Source organism: Pelophylax lessonae (assembly GCF_965119305.1).
Source record: "Pelophylax lessonae genome assembly, chromosome: 1".
Lineage (NCBI taxonomy): Eukaryota > Metazoa > Chordata > Amphibia > Anura > Ranidae > Pelophylax > Pelophylax lessonae.
Window position 1 is genome coordinate 878917232 of NC_138768.1, and position 27130 is coordinate 878944361.

The 27130-nt window shown below is 45.7% G+C and overlaps 1 protein-coding gene across 1 annotated transcript in view; it reads right to left on the bottom strand.

The window, feature by feature from the left end:
- The window catches only part of LOC309550539 (uncharacterized protein), a gene marked incomplete at both ends in the record, with an annotated part of 1004737 nt that overhangs the window by 959062 nt on the left and 18545 nt on the right, over window positions 1–27130 (bottom strand). The window lies entirely within an intron of this gene.

Below are 27130 nucleotides of genomic sequence, written 5' to 3' on the forward strand. Positions count from 1 at the left end.
CTGGGGGCTATAGCTCTAATTGTTAAGAAAGATCCCTCCTTTTGGCATTAAGGCCTACAGACACTTCATGCAAAATATGTATTTCTGGAACACTACCTTTGCATGTGAATGTAGGCCTAGTACTAAAAAAGGCCTTTTGAGTAAATTTAACCAACTAAATGTAGGTTGAGGTTCTGTTGGTCTTTGTCTAAAAAAAGAAAAAAATAATTTTTATTTTTATTTTGTCTGCAACTGAGAGGGTCCATTATTCTTGTGCTGTTCCATAACACCATATACAACTTTAAAGCATCGCTAAACCTGTTTATATAATTTCAAACTTAATCTGTATGAAAGGGTCCCTCCACCTACTGTACAATGCATTGCACAATACTATACCTTAGTAAAGTTCCCTAACAGTGGTGTCTAGCTTCCCATGGCAACAGCTTGGATGGCAACTTGACAATATTGACCATCAAATATGCTATTCCATTGACTTCAATGGGATTTTTAAATTTAACTTAGTTGATTTCTTTGTTTCTTCAAATTTAAAAAAAAAATTGTGTTGAAGCTAATTTTAGCTGATTCATTCATGATTATTCACTCCAATCAAGTTTGATGCTAAGGCGATTCAGAACTTAAACAGGATCTGCATTTTCCTCCTGCACCCACATGACAGTAGAACCAGGGCTGGGAATCTGCTGCTTAGGTACCAAGTGCTGCATTGTTTAGAGTGGGTGATGTCTTAATGTCACCCTGAACCACTGGGCATTTCCTGAGTGGGCCAACATCGAAATGAAGTAGCAAGCAAATAAGTGAAAGGTTAGCTAATATAACCTAAAATGTGTTTGCTTTACAAATTTCCTAGGCTGTGGGGGTACTGCCTACAAAAAGAACAGTATCCCATGTAACATAATAGGCAACTGCTAACATTTACTTCATAGAAACACATTCTTAACCTATATCACCACCACTTGACAAGTATCTCCTTGATACTTTGATAAAGTCTGTCAGAATATTTATACTGCTCTGAATATAACAGTGTCTCCATTTATGTCAATAAGCAAAGATCTGTAAGGTAGGAGAATCCCCACTTATTTCCACAAATCAATATGTAGCGAATTATTTTTATCGATTAATTTCTTTTTAAAAGCATATACCAAACAGTCTACAGTAGGGAATATATAAGAATATTCATTCACAAGACATGTATTCACAATAAAATGATCAGACTGGAGTGAGACAAAGAGATAACTTTACATAAAATACAAACTTCTAACAATAAATGCAATGTGATGTGTAGCTCAATAATGAAAGTAAAAATAAAGCAATATTACCTTTTCTCCAGGTATAGTATAAACCATAATTTAATGTTCTATATAATCAGACCACAATTGTCTGCGCAATGCGCAGCCGATAGTCACTCCACTGCAGATGAAGCGAGAATAGGCCATGCAAAACGTGAGACTAATACGCCAATATGCGCTAAATCTGATATTAATAAAAATGTTATAAAAAGCAAAAATCAGCTCTTAGAGAAAAATCTACATGTGGTTAATACGGCTGGGACTGTAATCTCGTTACCCTTTAGCATGAAATGTAAACATGTAAGGAAGCAAATAAATGATAGTAAATATCAAATAACAGCAAGGTATATTTTCCATACTTAAGATGGCTGCTAGCTTACAATGGTCGTTACCAAAGTCCTTAAGATGGCTGCCTTCCCAAGATGGTGGCCAGGTAGGGAGGAGTTTCGTTTTGGCGTCCCTCAAAGTTTCAGATACATGATGGAGCAAGATGGAGTCTGTATAGATGAGTATATGCATGGCTGTAGTAGTGTGTGTGTTGTATGTGTAATGTATGCTGTGTAATGTCATGTGTCTCTCACATCTGGGTTCTCCTTTTTATATTGTATTGAGCAAAGGACTATTAAAATTACCATAAGTTAAACCCAGAGGGAGGAACATTATCCCCATTGGTTGGGCTAACTTATTCATTAACCGGTGATGTCATTGGTCAACACCTCTAACCAGTATATTAAAATTAAATGATGATTTCTTTATATTTAAGAGTAATCATCATAAAAACTTGTCCATACTCTCATAATACATATATCCATCTAATAATATCCATCATGTATCTAAGAAAGGATTAAATCTGGTAACACCATAATATATTATTAATATATATTTCTATATATATATATATATATATTGGAAATTACTTTTTAACCTAAAGACTTCACTTAGTAGCAGTCAGTCACCAAAGATGGCAGTATTGTGTTGCTCTTTAGATTTAATACATAGAATATTTGCCTACAAATAAACTTTGAACCTTATATTGACAAAGAGCTTACAATCTCAGACCTTCTAGATTCTTTGGCAAGGACAGAAAAGTTTTATGACCATTCTTAAAATTTACAAAGATTTACTGAAGCCTTTCTTGACATACAGAGATGAGTCATCAAAATCAGTTAAAGCTAGAATTTAGCAAGAACGAAACAACTTCAATATAGAAGGTTTACATACATATCTATGTATGTTATTCATATATATATATATATATATATATATATATATATATATATATATACTTCATTGTTAATATTATTTTATATAGAATTATAATGTATCTGTAAATCTTATTTCTAAATGAGTTTAAACACAGAATACTTGACCAGTGTTTTATGATGACCACACAGACAAGATTATCCTGGTATAGCGTCAGCTAGACTTTATCTAAAGAAAGTTAAACAGACTATTTTTTTATTATCTTAGGACAACACAGCATGTTTGGGTAAACCTTTTAGAAATCTGTTGAATAGACACTTTTGCCTAAAAGAAATTTTAAACTTTCAGTGACCTTCTAACAATATGGACGCCACTGTTCAAAATTTCTATATAAAACAAACTATATGACATATTTCCATATTTATTTTATATAATCTCCCCCAATAATTCTGAAAAGTCAGAATGACGAAACATTAGGGCGTGGCTACACGGCAGACCGGAGAAGTGAACGGGTGAAGCGGTGGCGGTTCCTCCATGTCTGGCACACTAGCGTGGAGTCGGTGAGGACGTGGGGAACACCCCAAACCCCATATTTTACATGCGCTGTTGATTTTGGTTTATGTGAGTGCAACCACTATGTTTTAACAATAAAAATTGGAGTTTTAAAACTGTATTGCACTAGTGGATTCCCCTTTTGTTTTTTCCCTATATGTACATGTGAGAGGGGATATAAATTAAGGAGGACCCCTACACTTAACGGTGTTTTGTCATTGCGCTTGTAGCCCTGACCATGCAAATGAGGGGCATCTTGTTGGGGTGAGCTACCAGCTGATGGGAGAGGGATCACGCAGGTGTCGGATTTAAGTGGTGTCCAACATTCAGCACGGAGCTCCTTTCCTCGCACCTGTCACTACTTTAGCACATTTGATTAATGGACTTTATGTGATTTATTTTGTGCACAATTCCACCTTATAAGTGTTTATTTTTTATGATTATTTGTTGCAATATTGTATTTTTTGCACATATTTATTTGAACACTTGTTTCTTTGAAGTGTTTTTGCGCAGCTGGTAGGAGTTAATTTTTCACACTTTTTTATATTGATATTGTGGTTTAAGCTGCAGCGTATGTATTTATACATCATTTAATATTGAATAATTATTTGATCTACACACTGGTATCACATTTATATTATATGTTGTGTGATTTAGCGCGAGAGCTATTATATTATCATTTCCTTGCATAAACCAAGTTCCACGGGTAGATTTTTATACTAAAAAACAGTCAGCTTAAAAAAGAGGTATGGATGGAGCTTTTGCTCATACTTTTCTTGTGGGTCACAGGAGTGCACTTATTTTTGTTCTCTTGTGACCAGGGCCGGTGTTCTAAAATTAAGTCGGACCCGTGAAAATTCTGGACCCTCGTCACTTCTGGTGTTACTACGTCACCACCAGCTGGAGCGACAGCTGTTGCGAGCCCCGGTGCGCATGCGCACAAGACATTTTCCAGGTCCGATGAGATTTTAAGACTTTGCTAACAGCTGACTGAGAGGAGGAGGAGGGGCTGAGGTAGGACGACAACACCGCCGCGGGAAAATTTTACAACACCGCCGCATCATCGAACAAGGAACATGTTGCAGAGCTGACTTAGAGGGGTTCTCTATTAGTTTCCATAGAGAATGCAGAATTCACTTCTATGTGAGGGCGGAAGTCTATGGACTTTAGGCGGAGGTATGTGTCAGTAAGGGCAGAAGTATCGGGAGAACAGGCGGAAGTGGCTCTATGTGAGGGCGAAAGTCTAGGGACCTCAGGCGGTGTTCTAAAATTATATATATTCACTTCCTTCCCGCCTCCTCGGGACGGACAGTCCCCTCTAATTCAGCTCTGCAACATGTTCCTTGCTCGATTATGCGGCGGTGTTGTAAAATTTTCCCGCTGCGGTGTTGTAGTCCTACCTCAGCCTCTCCTCCTCCTCTCAGTCAGCTGTTAGCAAAGTCTTAAAATCTCATCGGACCTGGAAAATGTCGTGTGCGCATGCGCACCGGGGCTCGCAACGAGCTGGTGGTGACGTAGTATCACCGGAAGTGACGAGGGTCCAGGATTTTCACGGGTCCGACTAAATTTTAGAACACCGGCGCTACCAATAGGCAAACTAGACAGCCGCCTAGGGCCCACTACCACCTAGGGCGCAGTCTGGTTTCCTTACTCTCCTTCTCTGAACTATGTATGTTTTCGGTGCTGTGTATAAATACCTCTGTAATAAATGTAATAACCTTTTAGTGGGCACTGCTGACGGGGATAAAGCACATCAAGGGGGATGCAGGGGATGCCATTTCTGCATGTAACTCAGGCAGGCAGCAACCACTCATTGCCAATTCGATCGTTCATTGAATGATGAACAAATGTGCTTCTTCGCGGGCAGCGCGTTATGTGATTGGCCAAAGCATGCACCCTGACCCCATGCTTTGGCCAATCAAATGATCTCTGCCATGATTGGACTAAAGGCAGGCTGCAACCTTTGCTCAATTGTGGATCCTTCTATAGGGGTCTCAGAGATGTAGGAATAGAGATCACTGCTATCAGCCACAGTAACCTTTGCTCAGTTGGTGATCTTTCTAATGGGGGTCTCAGAGATGTAGTAATAGAGATCACTGCTATCAGCCACAGTAACCTTTGCTCAGTTGGTGATCTGTCTATAGTGGTCTCAGAGCTGTAGGAATAGAGATCACTGCTATCAGCCACAATAACCTTTGCTCAGTTGTGGATCTTTCTATAGGGATCACAGATCATCCATCTATAGGATTATAGATTACAACAGATATCAGTGAGAGTATTGATGATCAGTAACTTGCGTACATCTATAACCACCACAGCTCATCTATAGGACTAGCAATTACATCATATAAGGTCATTGAGTATCTATTGGTCAGTTGCGTATACCCTATATTGATCTGCATCAATATCATGTCCGAAAGGACGACAAGGAGAGGCTGACGCTCAAAGGCCACAAAAAGAGGGCAAGCAGCCTCTGTGTCGATTGTGAAAAGTGGTGGTCACAGTCGACATAATGCATCCTCTGCAGGCGGGGCACGCCCGTCCTTTATTTCCGATGCTGCCCGTGCTATTCATCCACAAGATGTGGACAAGTTTGTGGAGTGGATCAATAAGCCATCCTCATCCTCCTCTTCCTCTGACACCCACGCTCCCTTTTCCGGACCGGCTGCAAAGGCTATGAATGTGGTTTTCAGGAGCACATGGCGCTCATTGCCCTGATGAGATTATCCATACCAAATAACCTTTCCAGATAGTTTATGTGCAGTTACAACAGGTAAAAGAACAATTCTTCCATACAGTTTAGGAGAGAGAACATGTTGTCACATTGAAGTACAGCATAAAAATGACTGATACAGAAAAAGGGGGAGGGGTGTACCTCAAGCAGTGTGCAAACTATGGAGTGGCACAAGAGACAAACTTAAGATGAGCATTAAAGAAACAGTACATTATAATAAAACAGTATCATGTAACATGACACTCCCCGCCTGAAATCTTTAGATTTCAAAGCCTATTATATATATAAAGATGAGTCCAAATATCTAAAAGTCCAACTTGAACCTGTAAGTGAAGAAAACATTTGAAAATAATACTGGTGAGTAAACCATAAATACGAGATACCTACAAAACAAGAAGATATGCAGTAAATGAACAACCAAACATGAAGTCCAATAGCAGGTGGCTAAAGTCCTGTAGTCAACAGTTTATAGCCGTGGAACTTCAAGAGTGGCATAGTTAACAGTTATAGTGGTATTGTCCCCGCCATAGCACCTTACAGCCGGTACTCTTGCATAAGTCACTCACTTCGGAGAAGACATACCAATTCTGTGATTGGTCACAAGAAAGTCCGAGAGGAACTTCCTTTGGTTATCTTAAGCTCAACCTTCCGAACTTTTCCATGATCGCTAGGTATTACGCTTGCTACAAGACCCATTGGCCACTAATTGCGACAGACTTCTCTATCTTTCAGAAGAACAAGGTTGGCTACCTTGAGTTTGGGCTTGGGTGTTTGCCATTTGGAACGGCTTTGAAGGATATGCAGGTACTCCCTGTTTCCATTGACGCCTATAGATATCCTTCGGGTCAATCTCAGCAGAAGATATCACAGGAGTGTGGCTGGGGTAAGAATCACTGGAGAATCAGGATCAGAAGATACTGGTACTAGAGGCCTTGCATTAATGATGGAGGATACTTCCAAGAGAAAAGTACTCAAAGTCTCATGAGTCAATAGGGAAGACTTGTGGCCCTGTAACATGGAATCCATTTAAATGTCCGTTTTCACTCTTTATGACTTCAGCTATTTCCACTGCTAGCACAGCTGCATAAAGTTCAAGGTATGGTATGTGCGGGTTTTGGTGTTAGCTTTGCCTTGCCTAGGACAAAATTGCAATGTATGTCTCCATTAACCCCTGAGGTCTTCAAATAGGCCACTACAGCTATAGCTTTGACTGATGAGTCTGAGAAAATATGGATTTCCCACTGGTTAGTGGCTGAAATGGAGACTGGGGCATAGCAACGTGGAATTTGGAGCTGTTCTAGTGGCTTCAGAAAATCTCTCCATTTCTCCCATCTTTGTTGTTTCTCAATAGGTAACGGAGTGTCCCATCTATGTTATCAGTAGTAAGCTGTCTTAAAAGCATCTTACCTTGTATAGTGACTGGGGCTATAAATCCCAGTGGGTCGTAGAGGCTATTCACTATTGACAAGACTCCTCTCTTGGTAAAAGGTTTGTCACAGGTAGACACTTGAAAGGTGAATGTGTCTTCTTTCACGTTCCACAGCAGACCTAGACTTCTCTGCATAGGAGGCGTGTCTGACCCAAGGTCGAGATCTTTCACACTGGCAGCATAGTCCTCAGAGTGAAAAGCATTCATTAGCTCTTGGCTGTTAGATATAATTTTGTGAAGTCTCAAGTTTGCTACAGATAGCATCTCCTTTGTTCTGGTGAGAAGATCAATTGCTTCTTTAGCAGTAGGAAAGGATTTGAGCCCGTCGTCTACGTAAAAGTTCCTTTCAACAAATTGACAAGCGTCGGATCCATACTCAGCTTATGCAAGCTGGGCTGTCTTTCTTAGTCCATAGATTGCTACAGCTGGGGAACGGCTATTGCCAAAGACATGCACCTTCATTCTGTAATCAATTACCTCTTTGTTGATGTCATTGTCTTTGTGCCATAGAAACCTGAGGTAGTTCCTGTTGTCTTCCTTGACGATGAAGCACTGGAACCTTTGTTGATGTCGGCCATCACTGCTTTGGGTTCTTGTCTAAAATGAATTATTATTATTATACAGTATTTATATAGCGCCAACAGTTTGTGCAGCACTTAACAAAATAAAGGCAGATATTACAGTTACAATACAATTGGGAACAAAAGGAATCAGAGGGCCCTGCTCGTTTGAGCTTACAATCTAAAAGGGAGGGTCAATTGATACAAAAGGCAATAGCTGTGGGGGATGAGCTGATGGAGCAAGTGAAACAGTGTTATTAGTTAGTAGCCGGGTAGGCTTCTTTTAAAGAGAAGAGTTTTCAGGGATCGTCTAAAGATGGATAGATTAGGGGACAGTCGGACATATTGGGGTAGAGAGTTCCAAAGAATGGGTGAAGCTCTGGAGGAGTCCTGGAGGCGAGCATGGGAAGAGGTGACAAGGGAGCTAGAGAGCAGGAGGTCTTGGGAGGACTGAAGAGAGCGGCTTGGTTGATATTTTGAGATCAGGTTAGTGATGTAGCTGGGGACAGAGTTGTGGATGGCTTTGTAAACTATTGTTAGCACTTTGAATTTTATTTGTTGGGTGAGTGGAAGCCAGTGAAGGGAGTGGCAGAGAGGGGTGGAGGACACTGAACGGTTGGTAAGGTGGATAAGTCTTGCAGCAGCATTCATTATGGATTGAAGGGGGGATAATCTATGTAAGGGTAATCCAATGAGGAGGGAGTGGCAATAGTCAAGGCGAGAGATAACCAGAGCGTGAATTAGAAGCTTGGTGGTTTTATTGGTTAAAAAGGGCCGTATTCTAGCGATGTTGCGGTGTCATGTACCTGATCCAAAGCCGACTAGGTGCAGAGCACCCCTGGAAGTGGGACAGGGAGTGCTGTGCCCAAAGTAGCACGGGTTGCCGGCTGTAATGGCCAGAAGGAAGCTGGAGCCAAGTAAAGTCCAAGGCAGATCTGGAGCACTCGGCAGGCCAGGCAGGCGTGCTGCAGGAACAGAAGTCAGCTGAGTAATCCACAGAATACTGGTAAAGCGAAGTCAGGAGCCAAGCCAGGTCAAACACTGGAGAAGGCAGGAGAGAGTCCAGGAACACGCCAAAAGGTCAGGAGCCAGAAGTTCAATAGGAATCAAGGTCAAGCAGTCCGGGTCGGCAACAGGAAGTCAAGATCAATAAGCAAAGCAAGGCACAGGGGAACACAGGAGGCTGATGATCATCCAGCAACTAGTTGTTGTGGCTGCTGGCTTTAAATAGGCCGCTTGGCGCCATTACGCACGGCGCACGCACATTCCTGACTGCGTTGGCCCGTATTTGGGCGCGCATGTGCATTCGCACCAATGCGCAAATTTGCTTTTTAGCAAAGATGTTGGTAGTTCCCTGACAGTGCCCCCCCCCCCCCGAGGGGCAGCCTGCGGATGCCTAACAGAGCCTGTTTTTCAGGGAATTTCTTGAAAAAGCCACGTAGCAGTCTGGGAGCATGTATATTTTTTGCAGATTCCCAAGAGCTTTCCTCCAGAGAATAACCCTTCCATTTGATTAGATACTGGACTTGCCTTCCTCTTCTACGGTAGTCCAGGATAGATTCTACTTCATATTCTGTCTCTCCATTTACTATAACCGGAGGTGGAGGCAAGTTATCTCTTCCAGGAAAGGGACCAGGATTGAGCAGTTTAAGCAAAGACACGTGGAAAACTGGGTGAATCCTGTATGTATTCGGAAGACATCTTAATCGGGAAGGGGCCAATGAACCTTGGACCCAGCTTCTTGGATGGGCAGGCCAGCTTAAGGTTAAGAGTGGATAGACACACTTCGTCTCCCGCCTTCAAGGCCGGACTATCTCTCCTCTTGTCGTAGCATTCTTTATTGTCTTCTTGTGCCTTTTGCATGGTCTTCTGTAATGGCAGAAAGTTTTCTTGGAGGAAGGCTACCCTATCTTGAACAGCAGGTACCGCAGTTTCAGACATGGGGTTAGATAAGAAAGATGGGTGAAAACCATAGTTTGCAAAAAATGGAGACTGGTGGGTGGAAGCATGAATTGTGTTATTGTATGCAAACTCGGCACACGGGAGTAAGGCTACTCAATTGTCTTGCGAAAATGTGGAGAGGCAGCGCGGATATTGCTCATTTTAGATAAGCGATCCATTACCACCATGATTGTGGAGAATACCTCCGAAGAAGGTAGGTCCACTATAAAGTCCATGGACAACATTTCCCACGTTTTTTTGGGACAGGAAGTGGTTTCAACAGACCCCAGGCTTGAACGTGGCTGCCCTTACTCCGAAGGCAGGTCATACAGGAACTCACATAGTCCTTACAGTCCTGTCTTAAGCCCGGCCACCAATAGGATCGCTGAATAAGTTCCAGGGTCTTACGAACCCCAAAGTGACTGGCTAGTTGATGGTCATGCAAAGCTTTAAGGACCGTGAGTCTGGCTTCCTGGGGTACAAAGATCTTGTCTTTATGCAAGAAAAATGTTCCCCGTTTCTTGAGTGTAGAAGTCTCAGGAGCAGTGCATTGGGCAGAGGCTAGTTCAAGGGTGGTCCTAAGATCAGGCTGGATTAAAAGAAAGTTTTGAGAGGACAGAATTGTACTGGGGATGACATCCACAGGAGTTTCGGGAAACATCTGCGAGAGGGCATCTGCCTTCCTGTTTTTGGAGCCTGGCCGGTAGGTGAGGTGGAAGTTAAACCTCGAAAAGAATAGTGCCCATATGGCTTGCCGAGGTCTTAGGCGTCTGGCTGATCTGAGATATTCGAGATTTTTGTGGTCCGTGAATATCATTATTGGGTGGGCTGCACCCTCCAGCAAATATTGCCATTCTTCAAGGGCAGCCTTGATGGCCAACAGTTCTCGGTCCCCCTACATTGTAATTTTTCTCGGGCTGACTGAGCTTTCGAGAAAAAAAAACGCTACTGGGTAAAGCAATGCCTTGGGTCCCTGGCGTTGAGATAGGATTGCTCCCGTGGCCAAGGACGTAAGGGAAGGCTGGGTCTGGGTGTTGTAGCACAGGAGCACTGGTGAATACAGCCTTGAGCTTGTCGAATGCCTTTTGAGCCTCTGGGGACCATTGGAAACAAATGTGTTGCCGAGTCATTTGAGTAATGGGAGCAATGATGCGGGAAAAGTCTTTAATAAACCTTCAATAAAAATTTGTGAAACCCACAAACCTTTGGATGCCCTTTTTGTTAGTGGGGGCAGGCCACTCTAAGATGGCAGACACTTTCTGAGGGTCCATTGCTATTCCCTCTGTGGAGATAATCAAACCCATGAATTGTATTGATGGCTTCTCAAATTCACATTTTTCTGCTTTAGCATAAAGCCCGTGTTTTCTGAGGGTGGCCAATACTTTTGAGTTGTTTGGTTAAAGTCAGGAATGATACTGTTAGCAGGAGGTTGGTGACTTGCTTGCAGATTAGTCTGCCATTCTGTGACATACTGTATGCAGATGCAGCATGACAGTCGGGAGATGCACTGGGGTGGCTTTGCAAGTAGGAAGTTGCTGGAACAGCTTTTACCTGGTGGTGTGGTGAAATCCTGGCGTTGGCGCGAAGCATGGAGGCAATTGAGTGTTCACTGCTGTGCTTTAGAACATAGTTCTTATTGCGTTCAAAAGGATCTTCTACATCTGCCTTGCCACTGACACTTTCACTGGCATTTTAATCTGCGCCGATGGCAGGGCTGATCCTGGGTGGGTGCGCGGGGTGCACCGCGCCCAGGCGCCGCGTGAGGGGGGCACACATAATCCTGAAATAACTCCCGCAAGTCGCAGGAGTCTCTCACACAGCAAGGCTGCAGTGAGAGAATGAAGTCGCTACATCCTTTGTAGTCCCGGCTCACAGGCGGAGTGATATCAAATACACTTCGCCTGTGAGAGGAGGAGCCGTACAGAGGAAGCAGAGGCATTGCTCTCTACTGTAGCCGCCTGCTTTCTCTGTACGGCTCCTCCTCTCACAGGCGGAGTGCATTTGATATCACTCCGCTTGTGAGCCAGGACTGTGGAGCAAATAAAGGTGCCGTTCATACAGGGACAGCCGCAGCCCCCCAGGATATCGCACAAAAGCCCAGCACCACAGAGCCTAGCACCACAGAAACCAGCACCACAGCCAGCACCACAGAAACCAGCACCACAGAGCCCGCACCACAGAGCCCGGCACCACAGAGCCAGCACCACAGGAGCCTGGCACCACAGAAACCGGCACCAAAGAAAACGGCGCCACAGAAACAGGTACCACAGAGCCAGGCACCACAGAGCCAGGCACCACAGAGCCTGGCACCACAGAGCCCAGCACCACAGAAACCAGCACCACAGAGCCTGGCAGCAAAGGCTATGAATGTGGTTTTCAGGAGCACATGGCGCTCATTGCCCTGATGAGATTATCCATACCAAATTCCCTTCCCAGATAGTTTAACTCAGTCACAACTCACATGTAAGAAGTTCTGGCGATGTTTATTCGTCGTAAATGTGCAGTTACAACAGGTAAAAGAACGATTCTTCCATACAGTTTAGGATTGAGAACATGTCACATTGAAGTACAGCATAAAAATGGCTGATACAGAAAAAAGGGGGAGGGGGTGTACCTCAAGCAGCATGCAAACTTCGGAGTGGCACAAGAGACAAACTTAAGATGAGCATTAAAGAAACAGTACATTATAATAAAACAGTATCATCTAACATGACACTCCCAGTAGTTTGCCTTCCATCGCAGCTGCCAAAGCGGCCTGTTCCACAGGCTTCTTCTCCACAGCTACTCCTTCAGTTGCCCCACCATCATGCACAAAGGAGTCATCGGAACTATTCGATCATAGTGTCAGTGACATGCTCCTGGAGGATGCAATTTGAAAGCTGTGATGTTGTTTCCCAGGTTGATGAAGGGAATAACATGAGCCTAGAGAGAGGGGGTGACAATGACGGACAAGAGACCAGCAGTCATGTTGCCACAGCTGAACCATATTGCCAAGTTTGCTCCAGTGACGAGGAGGGAGGGGATGATGAGGTCACTGACTGTACTTGGGTGCCTGACAGGATGGAGGAGGGGGAGGATGAGGAGGACGCACAACTGCAACGAGGCAGGATGTGCTCCATGGGCCGGCCTAGCAGTAGCCAACCTATTGCATCACAGCACAGAGCTCCACAGGTGCAGGGTGCTGCAAAATCCCCGCAGACTCTAAAAAGTTCATTAGTGTGGGCTTTTTTCAGCACCCGTGCAGTAGACCGCAGCGTTGCTGTTTGCAGCATCTGTCTAAAGAAGATCAAGCACAACCAGAACACCAGCCGCTTGGGCACCATATGCTTGACAAGGCATATGACGACCTGCCATGCAGTCCATTGGCAACAGCACCTGAAAGTGGCACCAGATAAAAACAAGCATACATCACCCTGCTCCTCATCTGTGATCTCTAACCCTACTATACCTGATGCCTTCTCAAATACCAGCATTGAGAGGGGTGATGGTATAGCAATGAGTGACCCAGAGACTTGCACCCAATCTGCTAGCAGTACACCACCGCTTGATTTGAGCAGCAGGCAAATTTCACTACCCCAGTTGCTGAACCGTAGAAAGAAATACTGTCCCAGCCATCCACATGCTCAGCGTCTTAATGCTAGTTTGGCCAAATTGCTAGCATTACAGTTGCTGCCTTTTCAGCTGGTAGACTCGGCTTCCTTTCGCAAATTTGTAGAATGTGCTGCACCACAGTGGCAGGTCCCAAAAAGGCATTACTTTTCGTGCTCTCTACCGTCATGTGGAAGGTAGTGTTTTGACCTCGTTGGACAGAGCGGTCAGCAGGAAGGTGCACATTACTGCTGACTCTTGGTCCAGCAGGCATGGACAGGGACGTTACATTTATTTCATGGTGCACTGGGTAACTCTGCAGGCAGCTGGGAAAAATGCAGGACAGGGTCCTGTGCTGGAGCTTGTTTTGCCACCACGCCTCCAAAACGCTGATGCTGGTTGTGCCACATCTGGCTACCCCATTACCTCCTCCTCCTCCTCTTCCATGTCTTCTTCTGCGCAATTCTCCTCTGCAGCAGCAGTGCTCCCTAAGCGTTCAAGGGGCTATGCAAGCAGTCAGGCTAAGAGATGCCATGCCCTGCTTCAGTTGGTCTGTCTGGGGATAAGAGTCACACCGGTGCAGAGATTCTGTCAGCTCTGCAAGGGCAGGCTCAGAGATGGTTGACGCCACGACTAGTGATGGATGAACATCGGCCGGGGCGGTTCGCTAACGCCAGCCGCAAATTTTCTCAAAAGTCTGCAATGGGCCCCATTGACTTTAATGGGAGGCAAACTTTAAAAACCTTTATGTCATATTTGCAGCCATAAAAGACATACTAGCTATGCACAAATAGTCCCAGCACATGGATAAAGTCATAACAGAAGTATTGTAATTGAAAAAGTTTCCCTAATTTTTTTTTTTTTTTTTTTTTTTACAACAAAAAATATATATATTTTTTTTTCATAAATCAGCCAGAACTGGTAGCAGCCAGTAAATACATTGTATAATACATATAGGGTCCATTCACACATCTGTAAAATGTGTCCGCATCCTTTCCCCAATTTGGCGGAACCTTTACAGACCCATTGTTTTTCATTTCCAGTCTGAAAAATTAGGCATTCACAGGATAAAGAAGTAAGTGTCGGCCATTCCAGGGCCCAAAAATTAGCCCACATGCGTTTACCTGACAGCTAAGAATGTAGTATTCTGTGGCTGAAGGTACATTAGGCATTCACACAGTATACAAAAGTAAGTGTCGGCCTGTATAGGCTGCAAAAATTAGCTCACATGGTTTGAACTGACAGAAAAGAACTTAGTATTTGGTGGCTGGAGGTACATTAGGCATTCAAAGAAAAAATAATTGCCGACCCTGAAAGGCCCCAAAAATTTGCCATTCAATTGACATGAAATGCCTGTTATGCTGCCGTATGTAGCGAAGCCAAGGACCAGGAATTGTTGTGGGTGGAGGAATTTTTCTATGAAACCTTGTCTACTGGTCACATGTGTTGAATTCCTCAGAGATTCATTTTTATTAATGTGAGGTTGTCTACACTGTCATGAGCTAGGCGAGTGCGCTTATCGGTCACAATCCCCCCTGCTGCGCTGAACGTCCTTTTGGACAGGACACTGGATGGGGGGAAAGTCAACATTTCCATTGCAAATTCTGCAAGCTCTGGCCAGAGGTCAAGCCTGCCTTCCCAGTAGTCCAGGGGTTCATCACTCCTCAGAGCGTCCACATCGGCCGTTAACCCGATGTAGTCGGACACCTGTCAGTCTTGGCGTTCCCTCATGCTGGATCCGGAGTACAGCTGTCGATGGTTTGGCTGAAAGAAGGATCTCATATCTGAAGTGACCAAGACATCTTCCAACTGCCCTCTTCTTGCAGGCGCTGTTTGATTGCTACCCGCAACTGTCTCTCTGTGACTGGAAATTCCTCTGCCAGCGCACGGAAAAGCAGAATGCAGCAAGGCCTGGAAGCCCTGCATTCTTACCGCCCTCTGTGATTGTACCGGGGGTCTAAGTACATTGCCACCCACTACTGGTCCTTGGCCTTTATGTGTTTTATACGGGGGTCCCCCTTAAAACACTGCAGCATGTAGGCCCCCATTCCCACTAAACTGGAAGCGATATAGTGGCCTGTTTCCAGCTCATCATCCAGGATAATGTCGTCCTCATTCTCCTCCCCCCATCCACGGATAACACAAGGGATCCTAGAAAGGTTTAAAGCATGCTCTTCTTGCTCCTCCTCATCCCCCCCAGCACCATCCTCCTCCTCTGACTCCTCTTCAGACTCCTGCTGTTGATTTGTCTCAGATGGAGTAGCACCCCCTGGGAATTCATTCAACATTGCGACTTCCTGATCTTCCTGCTCCTGCTCCTCGATGGCTTGATCAATGACACAATGCAATGCACGCTCCAGAAAGAAGGCGTAAGGTATGATGTCACTGATGACGCCCTGGCCGTGACTGACCAGTTTGGTGATCTCATCGAATGGCCGCAGAAGTCTGCATGCGTCCCACATGAGCAGCCACTGGCGAGGTGAAAAAAACCCAAGCTACCCAGAACCTGTCCTGCCTCCGAGTTCGAACAGGTAGTCATTAACTGCACGATTCTGCTGGAGCAGCCTATCGAGCATATGCAACGATGAGTTCCATCGTGTCGGGCAGTCACAAATAAAACGCCTGAGGGACAGGTTGTGTCGCCACTGAATCTCAGCAAGGCGAGCCATGGCTGTGTAAGATCTTCGGAAATGGCCCGAGATTTTCCTGGCCTGCCGCAAGACGTCCTGGACCCTAGGGTATTTGGAAAAGAATCGCTGCACCACCAAGTTCAGGACGTGTGCCATGCATGGCATGTGTGTTATTTGGCCCTGTTTTAGCGCGCTCAGCAGATTGCCACCGTTGTCCCACACCACTTTACCAACTGACAAATTCAGCGGTGTCAGCCACTGATCTGCCTGTGAACGCAAAGCTGAAAGGAGTGCAGGACCAGTGTGGCTCTTGGCTTCCAGGCACAACAGACACAGCACAGCATGACAACGTCTCACCTGGCATGTGGAATAGGTTCTGGAGATCTTGGGCGGCGCAGGAGAAGAGACAGTAGCAGCGGAAGAGGAGGAGTCAGCCGAGGAGGAGAGGGAGGATGAAGGAAGAGGAGAAGAAGTGGCAGGCCTGCTTGCAATCCGTGGCGGTACAACTAAATCTACACGGGTGCCACGGGTTGCATGCTTAACGGCCGTCAGAAGGTTCACCCAGTGGGCAGTAAAAGTGATATACCTTCCCTGCCCGTGTTTGCTAGACCATGTGTCTGTGTAGATAACACCCCGCTTCAATCTGTGGTATTGGGAGGCCACAGGTTTATCACACCAGTTCTTCAAATAATTGGCCAGTATCTGTTGTCAATGTGTGTAGCACAGTTAACACAGCAAAAGAGGCAACATTTTTGCAGGACTAAAATACAATCTTAGAAAAGTATACTGTTAAATAACACCCCGCTTCAATATGTGCTATTGGGGGACCACTGGTCTATCACACCAGTTGTTCATAAAATTGGCCAGTGAGTTTGGCACTGTGTGTATCAGACTTCACTCAGCAAAAGAGGCAATATTGTTGCAGGACACAAATACACTTATGACAGTACACTCAGATTACACCCCACGTCAATATGTGGTATTGGGGGGCCACTGGTTTATCACACCAGTTGTTCAAAAAATTGGCCAGTGAGTTTGGCACTGTGTGTACCAGACTTAACTCAGCAGAAGAGGCAATATTGTTGCAGGACACAAATACACTTGTAAAAATATACTCAGATAGGCTCCAAAAATTAGCTCACATGGTTTGAACCGACAGCAAAAAACTTAGTTTTTGATGGCTAGAGGTACAGTAGGCATTCACAGTATACACAAGTTGGTGGCGGGCTGTTTAGGCCGCAAAAATGAGCTCACATGCGTTGAACTGACAGCGAAGAACGTAGTATATGATGGCTAGAGGTACAGTAGGCGTTCACAGTATACACAAGTTGGTGGCGGGCTGTTTAGGCCGCAAACATGAGCTCACTTGGGTTGAACTGACAGTAAAGAATGTAGTATATGATGGCTAGAGGTACAGTAGGTGTTCACAGTATACACAAGTTGGTGGCGGGCTGTTTAGGCCACAAACTTGAGCTCACATGGGTTGAACTGACAGTAAAGAACGTAGTATATGATGGCTAGAGGTACAGTAGGCGTTCACAGTATACACAAGTTGGTGGCGGCCTGTTTAGGCCGCAAACATGAGCTCACATGGGTTAAACTGACAGCAAAGAATGTAGTATATGATGGCTAGAGGTACAGTAGGCATTCACAGTATACACAAGTTGGTGGCGGTCTGTTTATGCCGCAAACATGAGCTCACATGGGTTGAACTGACAGTAAAGAACGTAGTATATGATGACTAGAGGTACAGTAGGCGTTCACAGTATACACAAGCTGGTGGCGGGCTGTTTAGGCCGCAAACATGAGCTCACATGGCTTGAACTGACAGTAAAGAACGTAGTATATGATGGCTAGAGGTACAGTAGGCGTTCTCAGTATACACAAGTTGGTGGCGGGCTGTTTAGGCCGCAAACATGAGCTCACATGGGTTGAACTGATAGTAAAGAACGTAGTATATGATTGCTAGAGGTACACTAGGCATTCGCAGTATACAGAACAGTAAGAGTCGGCCTGTATAGGCTGCAAAATGTAGCCATTCAATGGACATGAAATTCCTTTTATGCCGTTGTATTTAGCGAAGCCAAGGACCAGGAATTGTTGTGGGTGGATGGCGGTCTTTCGGATATTTGTGACCTGGCATGAGGAATTTCGATGAAACCTGGTCTACTGGTCACATGTGTTGAATTCCTCAGAGATCCATGCCTCATTAATTTTTATAAATGTGAGGTAGTACTAGTCTACACTGTCATGAGCTAAGCGAGTGTGCTTAACGGTCACGACCCCCCCTGCTGCGCTGAACGTCCTTTCGGACAGGACACTGGACGGGGGGCAAGCCAACAGTTCCATTGCAAATTGTACAAGCTCTGGCCAGAGGTCAAGCCTGCCCACCCAGTAGCCCAGGGTTTCATCACTCCTCAGAGCGTCCACATCGGCCTTTAACCCGATGCAGTCGGACACCTTTTTTTACGCTCCAACATTTGAGCCACAGAAGCCTGCCTTTTTCCAGAAAAACATGAAGATGGCATCATGGAAGGTGGAGTGTTTGACAACTGTGAGGAGACAGGAGAAGGGGGAGTAGAAGGAGAAGAGGCTGGACGGTGAGAGCATGGAGTGTGTCTTTGTGGGTTCTGACAGTTTTGCTCCCACTGGGCTTGGTGATAGGATTTCAGGTGCCTTCTTAAGGCGGTTGTCCCTAGGTGAGTGTTGGGCTTACCGCGACTTATGCGTTGACTGCAAAGGCTGCAGACGGCAACACTGTTGTCAGCAACAGACACATTAATAAAAGCACACACTGCGGAGCCATGTGCCAGCGTCCTGGGAGCACCAGGTGTGACTGTACATGGTTGATGGCTCGCTCCTAATACATTTGCAGTCTGTTTTCTACCTCTTCTGCAATGCAAGTTCTGCCTGCCTCTCCTCCCTATCTGCCGGTCCATCAGTCCGCCAGTTCTACAAATAATTGGCCAGTAACTGAAGTCACTGTGTGTAGCAGAGTTAACACAGCATAAGAGGCCAAATGTTTTCTGGACTAAAATACAATCTTAGAAAAGTATACTGTTAAATAACACCTCAATTCAATATGTGGCATTGGGGGGGGGGGGGGGCACAGGTTTATTACACCAGTTCTACAAATAATTGGCCAGTAACTGTTGTCACTGTGTGTAGCAGAGTTAACACAGCAAATGAGGCCAAATGTTTGCAGGACTAAAAAACACTCTTAGAAATTGATACTGTTAAATAACACCCCACTTCAATATGTGGCATTGGGGGGGGGGGGGGGGGGGTTATTACACCGGTTCTACAAATAATTGGCCAGCAACTGTTGACACTGTGTGAAACACTGTTTACACAGCGAGAGGCCAAATTTATGCAGGACTAAAATACACTCTTAGAAAATTATACTGTTAAATAACACCCCACTTCAATATGTGGCATTGGTGTAGCACACCAGTTCAAAAATTGGCCAGTGAGTTTGGCGCAGTGTGTACCAGACTTCACTCAGCAAACTAGGCAATATTGTTGCATGACACAAATACACTTGAAAAAGTTTACTCAGATAACACCCCATTTCAATATGCGGCATTGGGGGGCAATTGGTCTATCACACCAGTTATAATAAATTATAAGTGATTTTGTCACTGTGTGTAGTGTTGCTGTAGAAACGCTCAGTCTCCCCACCTCACCTGTCACAATGCTGCACAGTGCACAATAATAGTACTAATCCACTATAATATGCTTTCTACAAAGTATATTATACTGTTGATTACCCCCCTCCCCCCCTCCCCCCCCCCCTTTTTAGTGCACTGCACAGCAATACAAAAAAATTTGCAGCCCTTTACGTGACTTTTGTGGACATTGACAAAGCGATTTCTGTGCGACTGCAGCCAATATCTAACTGCCCCAAAAGCAACCACAGGATACCTGGCCCAAATGTTAAAGAGACTGTAATAGACCCTAAAACTACATTGGAGCATTTTAAATGACTTTTGAGGACATTGACAAAGCGATTTCTGTGCGACTGCAGCCAATATCTAACTGTCTCTAAAGCAACCACAGGATACCTAGCCCTAATGTTAAAGAGACTGTAATAGACCCTAAAACGACATTGGAGCATTTTAAATGACTTTTTTGGACATTGACAAAGCGATTTGTGTGTGACTGTAGCCGATCTCTAACTGCCCCTAAAGCAACCACAGGATACCTGCCCCTAAGCTCTAAAGATACTAGACCTATACCGAAATACCAGCCCTTAAAAGGACTTTTGTGGACATAGACAGAGCAATTTGTGACTGCAGCCGATCTCTAACTGCCCCTAAAGCAACCACTGGATACCTGTCCCTAACCTGAAAAGAAACTGTAGAAGGCCTATACCGAAATACCAGCACTGAAAAGGGCTTTTGTGGATCTTCATAGCACTATATGTGTCTAGCAAACTCTCCCTAATGAGCACAGCAGACCTCTCCCTAGACTGGCAGAAAGCGGAATGTGAAATGGCCACCAAGGCAGGTCTATTTATAGGGTAGGGGGACTGTCCATGTGTTGGAATGTTTCAATTGGCTGTCCTGTTCCACCTGACGGCTGTGTCACGGGTCAAAGTTTTCCCCAATGTAAACAAATATGGCCGCCGCGAACGACGCCATGTGTCCGAAAATTTGGCGGGTAGCGAACAAGCAAAATTTGCCGCAAACCGACCGGGTGAACCCCAAGGCCATCTCTAGCCACGACAGCTTGAGCCAGGAATGGTTGTATGCGATAAAGAAACCAACCTTCTCTCCGCCCTCCAACAGGGACACTTGACACATGTTCCATGCTTGGCACATGTTCTGAATCTGGTGGTGCAGCGTTTCTTGAACAGATACCTAGACTTCCAAGATCTTCTGAGGCAGGCCAGGAAAGTCTGTGGCCATTTCCGCCGTTCGTTCAATGCCAGTGCTCGCTTATCTGACATTCAACGGGAATTCAACCTGCCCACCAACCACCTCATTTGTGACATGCCCACCAGATGGAACTCAACGTTGGCAATGCTACAGCCGTTACACAGGTACTGATTGATGGCCCTCTGCTGCGTGTGCAAGTATGGTACAAGGACAGGGTCAGGGGGAGCTTGTTTTTTTTTTGCCACGCCAGTGGCTTTTGATTAAGGATGCATGCATCGCCCTGTCACCATTTGAGGAGGCAACTTGGATGGTGAGCCGGGACGATGCATGCATCAGTGACACTATACCCCTCTAGTCTACCTGCTGGAGCACACGCTGCATGGAATCATGGACAGGGCACTTGAGTCAGAACAGCGGCTGGAAGAGGAGGACTTCCTTTCCTCACATGGCCCCATTTATGCAGATATCATTCCTGCAGGGCCACAAAACACACAGGAGGAGGAGGAGGATTTCGGCAGCATGGAAGTAGAGGAAGAGGATAGCATACAGCAGTCTACAAGGGATGGTTTTGATTCCCCAGAAACCCCAGGAGTTGTACGTGGTTGGGAAGAGGTTGCTCCTGCTGAAAATGTCATCCTAAGTGACCCAGAGGACTCAGAAGCTCATGCCTCCTCCAACTTACGTTGCATGGGCTCCCTGATTCTGCAGAGCCTGCGAAAGAACCGAAGATTTGTGCTGTCAAGGAGAGGGATAATTACTGGTTTGCAACCCTTCTTGATCCACGTTACAAGGGTAAAGTTGCAGAGCTCATCCTACTATTGCAGAGGGAGGAGATGATGAAACATCTTAAGGAGGCCTTGAAAAAAAGATTGTGTACCGCCTTTCCAGACACTGGGAGGTCAACATTCTCCAGACTCTGAGGCATTGTTCAGCCAAAGGAGGAGCGGTGGAGAAGGCGGCTGGCTGGCCGATGCCTTTAAACAGTTCTTTTGTCCTCAGCAGCACCCAGGGCTGTTAGGTTTAAGCAACCATCACCAGCGTCTCCATCATATGGTGCATGATTATCTAAGCGCAAAAGCAGACTTGGAGACCTTTCCAGCTGCGCATCCACTGGCTTACTGGGTCTTGAGGATGGACCACTGGCCAGAACTTGCTCAATATGCAATGGAGCTACTGGCCTGTCCTGCTTCCAGCATGCTTTCCGAACGGACGTTCTGTGCTGCTGGAGGTTTTGTGACGGACAAAAGAGTGTGATATACCTAACATCACATCAATTGATCTAGATGGACGGCAGTATACACACCTGTTATCGTCTGTGAGATCCTTCTGATGTGAAGTATCTAAAAATACCATTGTTATTATTGTTTGTATTCTGCACCTCACTACTCTCCTTATGGAGTCTACATATATTTAGAGTTGAGCGAACACCTGGATGTTCAGGTTCAGCGGGTCCAGCCGACCTTGAAAAAAAAGTCCGGGTTCGTGACCCGGACATAACCCGAACTTTACCCCGATCCCGAACCCCATTGAAGTCAATGGTGACCTGAACTTTTGAGCACTAAAATGGCAGCAAAATCTTCTTAAGAGCATGGCAAGTGCTCTGCAAACAAATGTGGACAGGGAAATAACTTAAAATAACATAAAAAACAGAAAAATAAAAAATAATCATCTTGAATGATGTAGGAGGAGGATGAGGCCCATATGGAGTAGGAGGTTGAGGTGGCGGTGGATATGGCGGTGTAGGTGGAAGCGGCGCCGGTGGTGGAGGAGGAGGACGAGGCCCATATGGAATAGGAGGTTGAGGTGGCGGTGGAGGAGGAGGACTAGGTAGTCAACACTGGTTGTTGTTTTTAATTGTATTTATTTTTAAATTGGGGTACACCCCAAAAGAGTTAGAAATATCAAATACAATAATGGCTGGGTAAGGCCGGTATACATGTCTATTCTGCACAAGGTACGGACAAGTCCTGTGGGATTCATGCCTGGTTCATTTTAATAAACGTGAGCTTGTCCACATTGGCTCTGGACAGGCGGCTGCGCTTGTCTGTGATAACGCCCCCAGCCATACTAAATACACGTTCAGATACTGGCTGCAGGGCAGGCCAGCACCTCCAAGGTGTAAGGGGCAAGCTCAGGCCATGTGCCCAATTTGGAGAGCCAGAAGTTGAAGGGGGCAGACCCGTCATTCAGTATGTCTAGGCATGTGCGCACATACTGCTCCACCATGTTAGTGCTGGGTTGTGGTGCTGCTGGTGGAGCTCCTGTTGCAAGGAGAGGACGTGGTCGATCTGTGCCAGCTACACGCAAGAGTGAAACACCTTTCACAGCTGCAAGTAGGCGACAGAACCTTACAGCGGTATTTGCCAGGGCCTAATGCGCCTCTACAAATGTTGAGGCCAGAACAAGTACAGGCGATAGTAGATTGGTTTGCTTACAGTGCCTCCAGTTCCTTCACATTGTCCCCCACCCAGTCTTCTGCTGAAAGGTCAGAGTTGGAACCTGCAGCCAATGTCCATCAATCTTTCACCTCACCCCCTTGCAAATCAGCCAAGCAGTCTGAGCCCCAAATCATGCAGCAGTCTCTCCTTCTTTTTGACGACACTGTTAGCATGGTTTCCCAGGGCCATCCACCTAGCCCTGCCCCAGAAGTGGAAGAGATTGAGTGCACAGATCCCCAACCTTTTATGTCTCCAGATGAGTACATGGGAGGACCATCGCAGCACGTCTCGGATGATGACGAATTACAGGTGCCAACTGCTGTGGAATTCCGAATTGTGGAGACCGACAAGGAGGGCAGGGGTGAAAACTGGGTTGAAGATTATGTGGAGGACGATGAGGTCCTTGACCCCACATGGAATGAACGTCATGCAGGTGACCTGAGTAGTTTGGAAGAAGAGGCGGTGGTCGCACAGAGCCACCAGCAAAGCAAAAGAGGAAGCAGGGTGCAAAAGTGGAGCGGCCATACCCTAGACACTACGCCTGCTACTGTCCAACGCAGCAAGGGACCGAGCACACCAAAGCCAGCTCTAAGGAGTTCCCTAGCGTGGCAGTTCTTCAGACAATGTACTGATGACAGGACACGAGTGGTTTGCATGCTGTGCAATCAGAGCCTGAAGCGAGGCATAAACCTTCTCAACCTGAGCACAACCTGCATGACCAGGCATCTAAGTGCAAAGCACAAGCTGCAGTGGAGTAGACACCTCAAAAACCAAGAAAGGTCTCTGGCTCCTCTTGCTTTCTCTTCGGCTGCTGCAGTCTCGGCCTCTTCATCCACCTCTGTAGTGAGACCGGCACCTGCCACCCCACAAACAGAGGATCTGCTAGCAACACCACCACCTGGGTCACCAACAACCAACTCCACAATGTCCCGTGGAAGCGTTCAGCTTTCTATCTCCCAAACACTGAAGCGGAATAGGAAGTACCCCCCCCCTACCCACCTGCGATCCCTGGCCCTGAATGTCAGCATTTCAAAATTCCTGGCCTGAAATGCTGTCATTCCGTCTGGTGGAGACGCAGAGTTTTAAAAGCCTTATGGCGGTGGCTGTCCCACAGTATGTCGTGCCCACGCAACCACTACTTTTCCAGGCAAGCCATCCCTTCTCTGCACAACCAAGTGGGTGCCAAAATCAGGTGTGCACTGCTCAACGCCATCTGTGGCAAGGTCCACCTAACTACGGATACATGGACCAGTAAGCACGATCAGGGACATTATATCTCCTTAACAGCACACTGGGTAAATGCAGTGGCGGCTGGGCCTGAGGCGGATAGCAGTTTGGCGCATGTCCTTCCGCCACGAGGATTGCAGTGCACTTCAGTTTGCCTCCTGTTCCTAACTCCTACTCCGCTTCCTCATCCGGTCAGCGTAACACCTTCACCACCAACTTCAGCACAGCCAGGGGTAAAGGACAGCAGGCAGTTTAAAAACTTGCATGTTTGGGGGAAAAACCACACACCGCGCAGGAGTTGTGGAGGGGCATTGAACTGCAGACCGATGAGTGGTTGGTGCCAGTGAGCCTCAAGCCTGGCCTGGTGGTGTGCGATAATGGGCGAAATCTCGTAGCAGCTCTGGGCATAGCCGGTTTGACACACATCCCTTGCCTGGCGAATGTGCTGAATTTGGTGGTGCAGAGGTTCCTTAGAAATTACCCAGATATGTCAGAGCTGCTGCAGAAAGTCCGGGCCATCTGTGCGCACTTTCGGCGTTCTCACCCTACTGCTGCTCGCCTGTCAGCGCTGCAGCGTAACTTCGGCCTTCCCGCTCACCGCCTCATATGTCACGTGCCCACAAGGTGGAACTCCACCTTGCACATGCTGGCCAGACTGTGCGATCAGCAGCAGGCCATAGTGGAGTTTCAGCTGCAGCACGCACGCATGAGTCGCTCTGCGGAACAGCACCACTTCACCACCAATAACTGGGCTTCCATGCGAGACCTGTGTGCCTTGTTGCGCTGTAACATATGCAGACTAGGCCGCAATTGAATATTTTTTCCCTAAATGGGTGTTTATTGAATAGCGGAATAGAACAACAGTATCCAATGGGTGTATCTCACAGTAACATATGCAGACTAGGCCACAATTGAATATTTTTTCCCTAAATGGGTGTTTATTTAATAGTGGAATAGAACAACAGTATCCAATGGGTGTATCTCACAGTAACATATGCAGACTAGGCCGCAATTCAATATTTTTTCCCTAAATGGGTGTTTATTGAATAGCGGAATAGAACTACAGTATCCAATGGGTGTATCTCACAGTGACATATGCAGTCTAGGCCGCAATTCAATATTTTTTCCCTAAATGGGCGTTTATTGAATAGCAGAATAGAACAACAGTATCTGAAGGGTTTATCTCGCACGTACAGATACAGACAAGGCCGCAATTGAATATTTTTTCCCTAAATGGGTGTTTACTGAATAGTGGAATAGAACAACAGTATAGAAAGGGTGTATCTCACAGTAAAATATGCAGACTAGGCCGCAATTTTTTTTTTCCCCTAAATGGGTTTTTATTGCAAAGCGGAATACAACAGTATGCAATGGGTGTATCTCACTGTACCATATGCAGACTAGGCTGCAATTTTTTTTTCCCCCTAAATGGGTTTTTATTGCAAAGCGGAATACAACAGTATGCAATGGGTGTATCGCACTGTAACGTATGAATGGAAATCTGAAAAATAATTGTCCCCTTAATTGGTGCTTGTTGAATAGCAGATTTGAAATCCAGTGTCTAAACGCTGTATGTCACAGTAAAATATGAAGGAAAAAAGGTTTTTTTAATTTTTAAATGCAGATTAAGCAGAAACATATGCACTGAGCTTGCATTAAATGTGCAGCACCGCACGCCGCCCACCTAACAGACTGATAAAAGTTTTTTTTCTCCTCCTCACTGGGCTCAGGTCAGGGCATAAAGATCGTGCACTGCACCCCCACACAATACAATCAATGTAGATCGCTGTCTGATTAAAGAAGATTCTTCCTATTCTTTCCCTCAAAGCAATCACCAGCCTGACCCTACAATAATCTCCTATCTCTCCCTCAGCAGCATCAGGAACCTCTCCCTACTATAGTTATAGCAGAGTGACGCGCGGCGCTATGTGACTCCAGCTTAAATAGACTCTGGGTCACATGCTGCACTGGCCAATCACAGCCATGCCATTAGTAGGCATGGCTGTGATGGCTTCTAAGGGCACACTAGTTAAACGCTTGCTGATTGGCTGTCTTGCACCTTTTGAAACCGTGCCATTAAAACCGCGCCAAAACATCAAATAACATTACCGAACAACGGACAGTACCCGAACATACAGTGAAATGTTTGGGTCCGGGTACCGAATACCCAAATGTCCGGTACGATCCCGAACAATACAGTCCGGGTTTGCTCAACCCTACATATATTAACGCCTCTTTTGAGGCAAATGTGTTTGATGTACTTTTAGTGTGAATTAATAAAATTGTTACATTTTAAAATATTTGGTACCTTTAAAGTCCATGTTTCTCCAACAATCCATTTCTAAAAGAGTGCGTCTGTCCACAGACTTGGTTGTCCAGCTGACTTTTATCAAAATGAACCAGTCCTGGATCAACAAGTGCTATCAGGCCCCTGATGCTGATATAACAGATTGAATTTGCTAGCGGTCTGCCATCCCTTGAAGACGGCATATGCTGCCTATCCTGTCCCTCTACCTTTATTCTGCTAGCTTCCAACAATGTTTTTGGTTTAGGTCACTACCAGCCCCCAAGGCCTAATTTTTCTGCACTTGTATGACAGGTGCATACAATTGAAATGTTGTATCTCATTTTTAATAGCAGGGCACAGGGACAGGGCCTGCTAACT